The sequence below is a fragment of the Echiichthys vipera genome (genome assembly GCF_963691815.1).
Source record: "Echiichthys vipera genome assembly, chromosome: 3".
NCBI classification, from domain to species: Eukaryota; Metazoa; Chordata; class Actinopteri; order Perciformes; family Trachinidae; genus Echiichthys; species Echiichthys vipera.
The window spans coordinates 21485784-21498118 of NC_139828.1; positions in this window are offsets into that span (position 1 = coordinate 21485784).

Here is a 12335-nt window from a genome sequence, read left to right on the forward strand (position 1 = left end):
ATTATTATGGCAAAATTTACATCGAATGCTCTTCCTCACCACGGTCATCTGTTACAGCAGCTTTGATTGTTGTACCAAATTTGGGACAAATTTGCCTAGCAGGTGTCACAAGCGTTGATGTGGCCACACAATACATCTGTCTGTTCATTAGATGAATCTCCAAAGACGGAGCAGTCTGTGCAGTGGAAGCAGCCCTGCCGAACATCTTGACGTGATGGATCTACAGTCCTGTTTCGAAAAAGCATAGCCCACTTGTCTTAGGAGCTACAAGAGCCAAACCGATGCAGAGAGTAACTCAGTAATGTAATCACCCTCAGTAATGTTATTATTATTATGATTTCTTGAGTTCTTGTTTGGGTGAAACTTTTCTACAGAAAAAGGAGAGGGAAAAGGAGGCGAGGATGAGCAGAAGTGAGAAGATTGAGAGGAAAGGGAGGATAAAGCTCAGAAAAGAGAAGAAAAGAAGAGTTTGGATCTTAAAAGGACATTGAGGTGGATGTGGTGAGCACTGAGCCAGATTAAGCAATGAGGGAGAGAGATGGGCGGTTTGAAAGATCTGAGGAGGTCAGCGCTGCAGGAGGTATGCAGTAATGGAAGATATCAGTCAGAGAGCTAAATATGGATAAGAGACTTTGCAAGTAGTTATGTAAAACATGGACGATGCTTTAATAAAGAGAAAGTCAGATTTCAAGGGAAAGACTTTCCAGCAAAACACAAAGGGGGATTTCCATACTAAAAAAAGATTGTAACTTTGGAAGATATCCACTTGATCTGGCAGACTGCTTAAGTCTTGTATTAGCTTCAGATAAACTGGAATCTATTTTTGCATAGGAGGACAGTTTCGCCCCAGTGTCTTAGCTTACATTGAAAGCTCATTATAAAAGGATCTCCTTCCTTCTGGTATAAACAGGAAGAATGATTACAGCAAGAAAAATCTGCAATGTTCATATGGGCACCTGACTATAAGACAGACATTATGAACCTATCCTTTAAAGGGGGCATATTATGCACATTTTTAGGTCCATACTTGTATTTTGGGTTTGTACTAGAACGTTTATATGCTTTATTGTTCAAATAAAACCTAATTTTTCTTATACTGCCTGTTTCAATATACCTGTATTCTCGTATAAGGAACTGTATATGGATGCGGAGCTCCGTTCATATGAAATCAGCGGTGTATGAAGTCCAAAAAGTTCATCTGCCTGGTCAAAAAATACCCGGAGGATTGGCACTGCTTCCACATTGTGGGGCTCGTTTTAGCACCTGTCTCTTTAAGCCCCCTTCCCAAAAAGCCCAGTCTGCTTTGATTGGTCAGTGTGTCCGGGTCTTTCTCATCTGCAGTCTTTGCATCTCTGTAATATATAGTTGTGACGCCACAACCGTACAGAAGTCCTCACGGTTCGTTTAAAGACAATTTCTGAATATGGGCTGTGTGCATTTCTTTTTGGACTGAGTCTTTTGATACTTTTACAGTTTTTTTTTTAAATTGCTAAAATGCAATTTTGTAAACTAGGCTGGTTTTATCACAATACTTAACACATCTCACAACACCAAACACTCAAACTGTAAAATACCTCAAATATCCTTTAAAATTACCACTGCAACCAAAACTACGTATAGCATTATTAAAATGAAACTTTTGCCCCAAATGGCACAGACTTCATTCATATCACAAGATTTTCGTCTATTCAGCTACACACTGTTGGGCATAATGAAAAGCACTCTCACCTTTAGTTTGCTTTGCCATATCACTAAAATAGTTCAAATTATAGAGCATTCTTCAGATTGTTCACATGGACAGACATATTTGCAGATACACCCACATGCTTTTGAAACATTTTTTTTTTTCACCAAACAAGTCATTGCAACATATGCACAGCAGATATATTTACCTTTTGCATTGCTATGTTTTTAATTGGTATGTCAGATTGTTGTGTCTTATGCAGAGAACCGCGTTCAGTACATTTAAAAAGTGCCATTTTGAAACGTATGTAAAGCGACATTTTTTTTAAAGTTTTGGAGACTTGAGAAGAGGGTTTGTTCTCTGTGTCTCAGTTTAAATATTTGTGTCATGCATGTCATTTTAGTGTGTCGAACTGTAATATAGCACCTCAACCTGCTCTATAATTAAAAAAAAAACCTCACGTTTTACAATATGGGACCTTTGCCAGTACATCCTTGTGCCAGTATATTCTAATTACAAGATGAATACTAGTGAATAGTTGCAATTACACCTTTCACATTCAATCAGTAGCTCACGAAAAGCAGTAGAAACGTTAATTTTATTTAATAAATAAGGTGCTGTCAAGTTTTCCTCTCATGTGATTGTCTGCCCTGCCCAGGTGTGTTCACCTGTGTCTTGTTATCCCCGACTTTCTGTGGATTTAAACCCTTTGTGTCTTACCTCTTGTTGCCAGTTCGTTGTGTGTTCCCTAGTGTCGCCTCATTCCAGCATGGATTTCTTGTAAGTCTGTGAGTGTATGATGATAGCCGTTTTTTTGACCATTGCCTTTGAGTGCCTGATTGAACTGTTTGCCCGTGGGTTGGTTTCCTGTGTACCGGCTTGGACTGATTAAACCCTGGGCAGCACAGTGGTATAAGAGGGTTGCCCACAGTTCAAAGACACGCACGTGTAAGGTTGAATTGATTACTCCAAATTGTCCGTAGGTGTGAATGTGAGTTTGAAAGGTTTTCTGTCTCTATGCGCCCTGCGATAGACTGGCGTCCTGTCCAGGGCGTACCCTGCCTTATGCCCACATGACCCCGTTAGGGACAAGCGGTTGAAGCAGATGAATGAACTGCACCTGTGTCTGAGCCTGCATCCTTGAGTCCTCACCCTTGTTCAGTTCTGATACCCTCTGTACTTATACCAAGTTAAGTATTTATTAGTTATCATGCCATGCGTGCATTCAGTTTGGATCCTTGAAGAAAACATGATAGTCAAAGTTCTCAAGTAGCTCTTTAAAAAAATGTTTATTTTTGATGTTTTTTTACTGTAATAAAAGTAATCATAACTTTTCTAAAGATCTTTTTTAAGATTGAATACTCCTTACTGGTCCAAAGGGTAACACATTCATTGATTCATTCAGTCAGTTACTTATTCAGTCAGTCAATCATTTCGTCAGTGTGAGTGTTGGTATAATTGCCAAGGTCGATTATCTTTATTCATCTATATTTCCCATTTAAGAGACATTTAACCCCCATTTCCAATCTTTAAGCACAAGTATCATAACAAATTAGTAGCTATGCATGCTGATCTGAGCTGTTCTGCAACAGGTGGACATCTTAACCTTCCTCATCATCCCCTTCTCCAACAACTCTTCTTCAATCATAACATCACAGTGCCGATGCTGTTAACGAGAGACATCAGACTGATGCAGACGTGCATTTCTGAGAGCAACGGAAACACTGATATTAGCTTAAAGATTTGGATGTTTACTATTATATGATGTCATTAGACCAATACTGTTGTGTTGTAACATGATAGATGAGGACAGACAATTACTGTAGCTTCACTAAATCTGAAGCCTTTTTTTATTGAATGTTTGGTTCTGTTTGGTTTAATGTGCTTGTGATGTCGCACTCATAGCTTTGACTGATCCTTATCCTTAACCTCCCCCTTTAATGAGCTACACTGTCAACCTGATTTTGGCATTGCACATTTTGTATATATTTTGGATTTTCACCCTAATGTTAGTGTTATTTTAATTGTTAATTTATTTCTATGTACTACTTTGCATTGCAACTACTGCACAGAATCCATGTTTGTACGTGTGTATGTATCCTTAGCACATATAGAAATGTAAAACAAAATGTTATCCATAAAATGCACTTTAAGTATGCACATATTTGTTGTCTGTTTCTGTCTGTCTGTTTCACACAAATTATGAGTTATGTACTCCACATATTTTAAATTATAAGTTTATCACATCATGACTTTTTATCATTAAAGCTTCTGTACTTGACATTCAGAACATTAACATAGCAGCAAACAGATATTTCCTATGTTAAGATATAGCGTCCTGAGCAGAGAATAAAACTCTCTGTTTCTGTTGTAAACTACGGAAGCCCTAAACAGTCATACATAACATACATTTTCTCTGTTGTTGTTTTTTGATAGCCGGTCACGACATGGGGACGTGAAAAAAACTAAGGTATGTCACGTATGGGGGAACGGTCTGTGAGAGCCATGTGGAGGCAATCCAAACCCACTGTTTTCAGTACAGTACAGCTCCTTCAGTGACATCACTGTTATTATATTTTTGACACAATAACAAAGCAAACAAGGTGTAGACTACTTCTTTTCAGCCCTTTGTAACAGACTACAAGGGAAGGGCACACACACACACACACACACACACACACACACACACACACACACACACACACACACACACACACACACACACACACACACAAACACAAACACAAACACTATACTGTGAGCCCCTTCTTATTCCTGTCCCTGGAGAGCTCCATATAACCTACGGCTTCCTTCCTCATCACCATGACAATGACCTTTAGGTAAATGAAAATGAAATGCCTCCGTCATCGTTGCCATTAAGGGTCGCTCAACAGGTAGCTCTTTTGTCTGTACTAAAACAGGCAGAAGTGACAAAGTGACAAAATGAGTCACCTTTTTCTCAACAGATGTGGCACATCCATTATTATTGAATGGGTTTTTCTTGTCCTGTTTCATATTTTGTAGCTTCTCTTTCAGCTGAATGCTGAAGAAGACTCAGAAGCTAATATGCTGATGTATCATATATATATATATATATATATATATATATATATATATATATATATATATATATATATATATATATATATATGAGTTCCTATGACACATGTTTATGCTGTGCTTGTCATGAATCTCATTGACATAGGCCTATTGCATCTTCTAATTTAAATCTTAAAGGAATATTTTGTGGGAAATGCACCTATTTGCTTTCTTGCTGAAAGATTGAGATGACAAGATTGATACCACTCTCATATTTGTACAGTAAATATGTAGTTAGAGCGGGAGTGTATGCTTCCTGAGTCCTATGTTCCCCATCTCAATATCCTTATACACTGGAGATCAAAATAATAAATATATATATATATATATATATATATATATATATATATATATATATATATATAATAAAAAAATAGAATTGTTTAAATAACCAAGGCATTTCAACAAAGACCTTTATTTTGTGAAAAAAAACAGTGAGCTAAATTAAAGAACAAATTATAAATACTTGATTTATTCTGAAATACTGTTGTTTTTTATTGTTTCGAATTTGATAGAATATGTACTATGGCTATACCATTGATGTACTAGCATGTTTGTTTGAATAACCAAGGTACTTCAACAAAAACCTTTATTTTGTGAAGAAAAAAAAACAGTGAGCAAAATTAGAGAATAGTAACCATTGTGTCAGAAGAGAAGATTTGAACAATGTTTTCTTAGGACTGACTTCAGCTCATCTGCGCCCACAGGATATCACTGGTTTCTCTACTTCAGTCTCTCCCACACTTTGGTAACTGTAGTGGGTTTCTTACCCATTACTGTGTTGCCAAGGTATTTCCAGAGATTCTCTATGTGGTTTAGATCTGGACTCTGGTCTGGCCATTTCATTGTTTCAATATTCTAAGCTTCAAGGAACTGCGTAACCTGTTTTGGGACATTGTTTTGCAGGCTTATCACAGACTTGGAATGCCCAATCTCTCTTTTAATGGCTGAGAGGGTCATCCCTTTGGCCTTCATCTGGACAGACTGCTGCAGCAGGGTTTCAGTCTCCTTAAAGCAGCTTGCCATCTTGCAAAATAACCAGGAGAGCTGCCAGATAAATAGGGTGTGTCCAACAATTAAGTAAATTGTCACCAAGTACCAGATTAACACCAATAATTGGGAGGCCTCTGAAAGTGTTCTCTAATTTTTCACAAAATAAAGTTTTAAAAAAAAAACATGCTAGTACAGCAGTGGCATTGCCACAGCGGATATTATATCAAATTCTGGACAATAAAAAATTACAATATTTCAGAATTTCACTTTGAAATAATGTCCTCCTCCTCAGGTCTAAACTCAGCTCGGTCTAACAAGAATACAAACACATTTGCAGCCTCCTTGTCTGGACAAAAAAAGTCTTTTTTTTCTCTCCTTTCATTGCTAAAGTTCTCTTTCGCCGAGCTAACAATGCTGCTGTTACAGGCCTGTCACAGAGTGCAGCGTGTTTGGGCTCACAGTGATTGCTCTCCAAACACTCACTACAAAGACGATTGGTCACAGCATTTTCACTCCACCTTGGGAAATGTAAGGACATGCAAAACCTCCAACTGATTTGCAGAGACTGTGAATCTATTTACTCCCAAAATGTATTTGCATTGCAAAATGTATTGGTACAATTTGAAGACTAAGTGCTTTTTCTCCGCCTGAGAAAAGTGTCTTTGTGTCTCCTCAGAGAAACGTTAGTTTAATGTGTCAGTCACAAAAAGTCAAAAAGAGACCTCAATAAAAATGATCAGACGTGTTTCGAGCGAGGGAAACAGCTGTTGTGTTGCAAAGCAGAATCTGGTTGATTATAAGATTTCTTGCCAAGCGGGTAAGTGGGGGTTGGGCATTTGTCCTTCAGATTAAAGGGAAATCATGAGCCTCTATTTCATGGCTCAGTGGAAGACAAAGACACTGATACTATGGAACCAATTTTCCTGTTGTGCTTGTGGTGCAGCTGCAGTGCTAAATGATATGACTGGTGTTATTTTGTTCTTTTATAATCAACAAATTCCAGGAAGAAAATAAAACCATCATTAAAGGTACAATATATATCACAAAAGACGCAGTTTGGTGATGTTGTGACGTAGCGTGGGATCAGGGGGTTAGTTGTCTTCACCACCATTACTGTCATTGTAGTTCATCATTGTTCTAGAGTCTTTTATCAGCAGCCAAATTAATTGAATAAGCTGTTTTACTATAAAAATCTGTGTTTCCTCAGTGAACGTAGGACATCCTGGATATAGTTAAAATCATTATAAAATGAACTAGTTTAAAAGAAAATGTATGACGGCTCCTGGCAGACAAGGTATATTCTTTGAACCATTTAATCTAAAATTTAGATTGTACAGAGCGCTGAATACATGCTTCAGATTATGAATATCAATTGTTGTGTGTCACTCTATCCACCAGATCTTTCCTGTTGAGAACCTACACCCACTGTATCAGAAGCTAGCCGTTGCATGTGTGCCCGATTGCAAAAAGAACATAATTCATTTTGTGCTTTTTTTCTTTTGTGTATGTGCATACATGCGTATGCATGTGTGTGTGTGTGTGTGTGTGTGTGTGTGTGTGTGTGTGTGTGTGTGTGTGTGTGTGTGTGTTTGTGTATTTACAGCAGTGATTCCCATCAGAGGTACTTGTACACCAGAGGTCACTTAAAGTTGACAAAGATTGTAGCAGCTAATTAAAACTAAATTAATTAAAACAAAATCAGGATTGTTCCAACCAAAATCTTTTTGACATAAATGCACTTTTGAGTCTCATTTTACTTGAAGACAAAAACAGAGAATCAGTTAATACGTTCAAGTTTGCATATCCCTAATTCTGTCTTTTTCTTAGTGTCTTCATAAGGAGTTCACAACTGTAGCACATGTTTTTTCTTTGGACGTCAGGTCATTGAGTTGCGCTTGTTTTCTGAATCTGTGTTATGAGGTCAGTTCATTTGGAATGGGCACGGTTTGGAAGGTTTGAGGATTATGACTCACTGTCACATATATTACACAATCATGCTCGTGTGCATGAACGCACACTGACTCTCACTCACACACAAGCATGTTGGGAAAGCTTCTGCTACTCACTTTGGTCATCTTGCGCATAGTGAGCGAGGCGTGCTGAGAGGTTTTGCCTACGCACTGTGGTATCTCTCTCTCCGCATTATGAGTTCAACCCATCAGACCTCACAGCATGATCTGCAGACATGACTCACCAACACAAACTAGCAGAGAGACACATAAGCATACATGTTATGCAATAATGTGTGGCGGTAACATTTTGTATACAGTTCATTTTAATTTATACTTATGATTTTTGACCAGTTGTTCCCATGAAGTGATGTACCATACATGAGCTCAAGAGCAACTTTATCAACACCCACCCTCATGTTCCAAATTTCTTCAGTTGAATTGATCATAAACTGGATGTTATTCAGCACTATTGAATATATAAAAATTAAACTGTGTAATGAAAATTTGCTATTATGCTGTATTTAACCTTCATAGTCTTCTGTTTTCAGCGAGAACAACACTTAATGTTCTGTTGGGACTATGATAAGGAAAACAACCCTGGTTACTGGTAGCAAAAGGTATCTTGTCTTATATTATATGTAGATGTACTGTATAAGTATAATTAAATAACTGTTTTAATGAATTTAGTATTTATTAGCTGGTGTCCAAGTACCTCTGGAAAAAAGAACAAATTAATGTCTTTTCCCACCAGGGAAGATCAGGTGGATAGAGTGTAAAACAAATATAACTGATAGTCATAACTCTGTACAGTCTGCATGAGCTCACAGAAACATATGTAAGTGGTGTTTCAGGGTCAGTGCTTTTCCTCCACATCTCTTTGTCTCCTGGAGCACCGTCTTAATAAAGGAAAACAACCATTGCATGCGCTATTAGTTCCGTAGCGGGCCTGTATGCATTCACAGGGACTCATTTGAAAGCACAAAAGAAAATGTGCATTCATATAAAAACATGATACGATCAAAAGATCACCTGCAGTGGGTCATTCTGGTTCCACAAGTATATGCAATCAAAGAGGGAGAGAGAGAGAGACACACACAGACAGACAGAGCGTCCTGGAGGTAGACTATGTTATTATTTCAATCAGTGGGAAATGTTATCAGATCCAGGTGCACACAATGATATACAAACAGTTCAGGGATGAAAAAAAGGTTTTGATGAAATGGATAATCATAGTTATTTTCTATAAATATAAAATTCCCTGTTATTTTGTTGTTCAAATGCTTGTATTGTAAAGCAGCGAAATCAAGAAATGCTGGGGTTTAATGACATAGTAACTTAACATGACGGTAAATTAAAGCTGAACATGGAGACTTTTTAAAATGTCTTATGTCCTATGCTGCTGTCCTGCACAAACCATCGCATGTAAACATTATTTATGTTTTTTCATAAAATACGGAATTCTGAAGTCATCTCACGTCTCTGTAAAAGTGATTTATGTGAGATAAGAGTAACAACTGAAATCACACATGACAGAACATTAACGAAAACAATTTTTCATTGATAATAATGATGTACGTGGTGATTTACATACAGAGCGGGGAAGTGGAATTAGATCACACGTAGTCACTGAAGACGCATGTGGAGACGCAGGCTGCTGCCATGTGTGAACAGACAGACTGAGAGCTGTCCACTTGTGATCAGATCACTCAGAACACATTATTGATACCAGGTGAAAACAGCCTATAGACCTTTTCAATGGAATTCCCTGTAAACATAACCATTCTAAATATTTCCTGTTACAGCGTATGTGAATGGCATCAACTGACAGGAAGTTAACAAGGACCAAGGCTGTTGCCTTACATTGGATATCCATTGAAAAGGTCTAGAGTAATGTAAAGAGTAATGATGAACTGCTTATGTATATATATGTAAACATTCTTCACAACTGTACTTAAGACTACTGCACTAATACTTCTGTTCTTGTCCCCGTCCTGTACTGTATATATTCTTCATACACTTTATGAGATAGTATTACGGCAGATCTACTTTTTTGTTGCACTTCTGGTTAGATGCTAACTGCATTAAGTTTTCTCTGTACTGTAATAAAGTTGAATCTAATATAATATAAAGCCTGCTTGACCGTCTCTCTTTGTCTCTTTTTCTTTTTCTGTCACATGTTCCTTTTTTCCTCGAGTTAATTGACTGGTGAAACACTTTTTGGGCTTGTCATCTTGGAACACTACAGTGACACCGTGTTTCTTGGCTGCTTGACAGTTGTTTGATGAGTCTGCTGCGTTTTTCACCATTTTCTTAATATTGGGGTCATAACTCCTCCTTGGTTGTTGCTAACTTGGCTGACTGCCTATATGTGAGGCAATAGTGACTAAACAGAAAACATTTGTCTGAGATGTAAATACTCCATCACCATCGATCATCTTCAACCGCTTGTCCCTGACGGGGCTTGAGGCAGGGTACACTCTGGACAGGACGCCAGCCTATCGCAGGGCACATAGAGACAGACAGTGACAGACAACCATTCACACTCAGTCACACCTATGGGCAATTTAGAGTCATCACTTACCTGTAACCTAACATGTGCAAGCCGGAGAACCCGGAGAGAACACACGCAGACACAGGGAAAACATGCATACTCTACTCAGTAGGATAACAGATACAGAAAGATACAGAAAGAGATAAACATGTTGCCTGGAAACATTCAATTTCCCTTAAGGAGGTAGTATTGTCTCACTGGATGCACTCTCTCAGGCCCCTCCCCCTTCTCTGCTATCTATTTTGCACAGGCACTGTTGGCTAAGTGCCACCCAAGACGATTGTGATTGGTTTAAATCCAAACAAACAAGCCAGAGCAAATGTTTTCCCCTATCTCAGAATGATGAGTTGGTCTGTCTTGTAGCCAAACCATACTCCACAGCTCTGCGAAGATAGGTCATGCAATGCGAGATAGAGGTGTTATTCTATTCTCACTTTAGTCCATTTTTTTTCCACTAGGGAGAAAATAAAAGCAGCATCTGGAAGTTTGAGGAACATTGAAAGTAAATCTGCAGTGGCTGGTAATTATACAAGACACAAGCTTATGTATGTATATGTGTGAATCCCTGGTACAGCTGGAAAGACAGTGAAGGACACTGCTCTTCTGTGTATTTGAATTATTTATTACATGCTGCTATTTGTGCCTGTGAACCTGTTTGCATGTGCATCCTTGTGTATTTGTGTGTATGCTTATGTGTCTCAGCATCCCCCTCAAACTACCAGATGGCAATGTTTTCTAATCACAGTTGTGTCATTTAAGTAGTAAATCCCCCTGTAGAAAAAAAACAACACACATACACTGATACACGCACACTCAGTAGTCTTCCGATTCGGTCACCTCCCACACAAGAGCATGTACTTATGTACACACACACACACACACACACACACACACACACACACACACACACACACACACACACACCATGTTGATGTAATAACCTCCCTGTAATGTGCACACGTGTCATGCACATCATTAATTAAACACAACACAAACCTCTTGGGATTTGTGTCCAATTAGAAGTACAAAATGCAGCCTGTCATCTCTTAAATAAAATCCAATTGGTCACCCACAGTGGCATCATCATTCATCATTATGAAATAATAAAATTCTCTTCAGTTTTGGTGCTCAGTGACAGCATTTCAGGCATTGAGTAGAACAATTATATCTGTGAAATGAGATCAGAGTGGAAGCACCATAAAATACTGTTTGTATGATGGTAGGTGGTATTTTAATCTGTGTAGCAAATAGCCTTGAGATCTGTTTCGCATATTATAATGAAGAGATATTTTAGTGTAACTCGACATAGGGATGTCTAAATGTGAGATTGAGTCAATCCACTAAGATGCAGCCGTAGGGATAGAATTGATTTGCATTCAGAATCGTCACCTCTGTTTTGTTCCCTTTTCAAATCAACGTAATCCTTTTCTTCCCTCTTTGGTTGCAAATAAAATGCAGCTCTGCTTTGGAATATGAATATACCTTGATAGATTCATTTCATCTCAATCTGTTGTGATGTAGAGGTGATCTTTACACCCCAGCAGATAAATGTTTATCACATGTAAACATATCTGTTCATCCTATGACTTTATTCATATCAGGATGACAGATGAGTGTCTGCACAGTGGAGGCGGTGCTGCATATCTCATCAGCGTGTGTGTTTGCAATCCTTGCCTCCACAAAGCAAAGGGTGTGAATGTGTTCACACTCAGATAGCGGGGGCTTGCTCCTCGCCTTTATTACCGTGAAGTTGATGGGACAGCCTCAGACCGGCTATACGATGTCTGTAAAGCAGGAGCCAGCAAGGACGCAAGTGGTTTAAATTGCTTTGTTCGGTGCAGCTATGTGTGGGGATGTGGAAAAGGAATCTGTGTATATGTGTTGTATTTTCTCAAAAGAGTGCCCAGAGGCTCAGAAAGGAAAGAAGAAAGAGTTTCTGCTCACTATAAAATTAGACCCAAACACATCCCAGGCTTATTGGCTTTAAAGAGATATTTCACATTGGTTAATTCATAATAACAATAAACCTGTGAATATTCTCATTTGTCCAGGTTAT